Source organism: Triticum dicoccoides, chromosome 6A (genome assembly GCF_002162155.2).
Source record: "Triticum dicoccoides isolate Atlit2015 ecotype Zavitan chromosome 6A, WEW_v2.0, whole genome shotgun sequence".
Taxonomy (NCBI): Eukaryota; Viridiplantae; Streptophyta; class Magnoliopsida; order Poales; family Poaceae; genus Triticum; species Triticum dicoccoides.
The window spans coordinates 622,458,750-622,461,569 of record NC_041390.1 but is presented as its reverse complement, the minus strand read 5'-3'; the positions used below and the strand labels follow the sequence as shown (position 1 = coordinate 622,461,569).

Below are 2,820 nucleotides of genomic sequence, written 5' to 3'. Positions count from 1 at the left end.
GAGATTCTCAGTTACCACGGTTACCGAAAAATACCAAATATATTTCGGACGAAATTTATTATTGAAGTACATGGTTACCACCACGCCACAGCTAACTCTGGTTATACTCTTGAGATGTAGCTCTATACTACTATAGATTGGAGGTAAAAATTAAAAAAATTCAGGATTTTTTGCTCGGGATATGCCTTTCTCGTGGGGCGGCGAGAATCTCGGTAACCGCGCGGTAACCATTTTTCTCGGGCGGTACCCAAAACCATAGAGTTTCCTGTGTGAACTTGCTGGGAACTCTCCCAAGTCCCGAGTCAGTCAAAATGCAGAAAATGACATTGTTTTGTCTATTAACAATTTCAGATGCGATTTCCAGCTAGCACATTTATATCGCACGGCGGAAAACAAAAAGAGAATATACCAATAGTGGAGTGCAGCTAGCACATCCCATGTTTCCGTGTCCAACAGGGAAGAGCGGCAAACCACATGACCCGCCCACCGGGACTTTGTCGCCGTAGGCTCCACACTGTGTAGCTAGCTATCAGCGTGGGATGCACTGGGCCACTACAATGAAGCTTTTGCACTAGCCAGTCAGGCCGATCCATCACCGAAAACCCCAAGACACGTCTCCCAGTTGCCGGCGAGGCCATCTTTTTCCGGCGATCACATCTTCTCCATACATTACATCAACATTCAGTTGCCACTTGGATTCATTGCATGCAACTCGGACAGAGCAAAACAAACAGTGAGTAACTCATTGGGGAAGCTCAAGTTCTGGAGTATGACATTTCGGTTCGCTGTTCTGTTCTCTGCAGCCACGTACAAAAATTCAGTTAGGTTCAGAGTCGCACATTGCCACGGAAAGAAGTTCAAGGATAACCCACAGAAGCGGATCGGATGCATGGCATTGTCAATTATGCACTGCACTGCATCGCCATCCAATGTTGGAAAATAAGGTTAAATTATCCAACCCAAAACAAAATCACAGAAGCAGGCAGACTCCTGGACGCAGGCAGGTACATGCAAGATTTTGGTTTGGCCTCGACGCATTCAGCAGGTTCGGAGTTAATTCGCCATTGCTGTAGAGAGAAGTTCAGAGATACCCACGGCATGCATGCAGACACAAATTAAACTGAAGTTATGAAGAAGCTGCATCACAATAGCACGTCCTTTCCTGCCTAACAAGGATGAGCCGTGGGTGATAGACCACACAACGAGCCCGCGGAGACTTGTTGACTTGCACACACTAGTGCTACACGCCACAAACTACCATGGAAATCTTGGGTCAGTAGACTACAGCTAGCCAGGCAGTGACGCTTGAGAACCAGCCAGATCAATCCATCTCCAAAATCACAAAACACTCTTCCCGGAGACCCAGCGCTGCCGAGGCCAACTTTTCTCTTCTGGCGATCACATCTTCTCCATCGGCGGCTCAGTATCATCAGGTGCGACCTTCATCTTGTGTTCTACTCTGCTAGTTCTTCATCCCCAGTTTATGCTGGCTGCTTTATATCTCCTCTTTTTCCTAGTACTTACAACTGTGCGGCGCTGTTTCCAGAGGCGGATCTGGAGCTAATGTTACCCTGATGCACTACTTAACCATGACGTAAAATTTTCAAGTAACAATGCACTAATAAAGATGTGTTTCACAACTTGTAACATGAATTGCCAAATATAATAGATGTCAATTTATAAAAACAAAAGGCAATAGTCAAACTGCTTAATATAGTGCGACAAAATTACTTGAAAAGGATGTCATGGATACCTAATTGCGAATGTGATGGTGCCTTTCTCTTGAGAAGAAACTTGTTCATATCATCTGCACAATTAAAATTACAAATGAGAAATCAAAATTGTTAAGCCAATGAAGCATACCTAATTACAACTTAAAACAATAGCTGATGCCCCATGTTTTGCCAAAACACATACATTTATATATATTTCAATATAAGGTTTAACTTTCCAGCCCCAATTTAATACATACAATTGCTGCGACCTATAAAGGTATATGGAAAAAACAACACAAAAAAGGATACCGAGCAGAATTCGAATCAAGTAATGACAGTAATCTAAACAAAAAATTCAAAAACATACTACTAATTAGCTAACAGAGGGGAAGAGAAATTCCAGCGTGCGCCGTGGCCATGACTCGTGAGGGAGGTGTGGTCACGTCGGCGCTGCAGCCTGCACCATCAATAGTTGATCAGCAGCCTGCGGCCTGCCGGTTGCCGCCCACCCATCAGGAACGGATCGATTCGTTCGATCGATCGCCGCCGCTGCGCATCGATTTGCTCGCCTCGCTTGCTCGGGACAGAGTACAGGAGACGAGGAGACGGATCGAGATCTCTTTTTTAAGTGCAGAAAAATGTGGGATTGGGAAGATGGATCGCGAGTTTGTTACAGACTTACAGGAGATTAGGAGAAGGGAGATGGGTCGATTCATCTAACGCTAATCGCGTGTGCCGATGTGCGTGTGAAGGATCGAGCATGTACGTGGGTAGTGGGCTGTTGGAAGCGAAGCCACGAGCCTCCTGCAGCCGCGCGGGCTGGTTTCATCGGACCTGTGGCACATTTGCTGGGCCACCCTGTTGCCTTGGGCCAAATGACTGTTAGTTAGCACTAAAAAATTTCTTGGACCCTGTAGCTTGTGCCACAGGGTTGGCCCATTGGGCTCCGCCCCTTCTCTCTACGGCTCAGCCCTTGAACTATTACACTATTACATGGCCAAACCTTCGATGGTGTGGATCAACAACGCCCCCTCCTACTACTATGATTTACCTGTAGTGGACCCAATTGTCACCTGCTTTTTACAACAAGCAGCTTACCCCCCAC

At 46.1% G+C, this 2,820-nt stretch overlaps 2 long non-coding RNA genes across 2 annotated transcripts in view; one reads left to right on the top strand and one right to left on the bottom strand.

The window, feature by feature from the left end:
* Positions 1–392: 392 nt before the first annotated feature.
* LOC119318600 lies at positions 393–2,421 on the bottom strand. The gene is made up of 3 exons (XR_005154169.1): positions 2,083–2,421; positions 1,754–1,807; positions 393–797 (listed from the first exon to the last, which is right to left on the bottom strand). It is a non-coding gene; the product is annotated as an uncharacterized LOC119318600 (long non-coding RNA).
* The window catches only part of LOC119318598, a 3,401-nt gene continuing 1,522 nt past the window's right edge, over positions 942–2,820 (top strand). The window contains exon 1 of the long non-coding RNA XR_005154168.1: positions 942–1,433. This is a non-coding gene — a long non-coding RNA (uncharacterized LOC119318598). The remainder of the gene's footprint in view (positions 1,434–2,820) is intronic.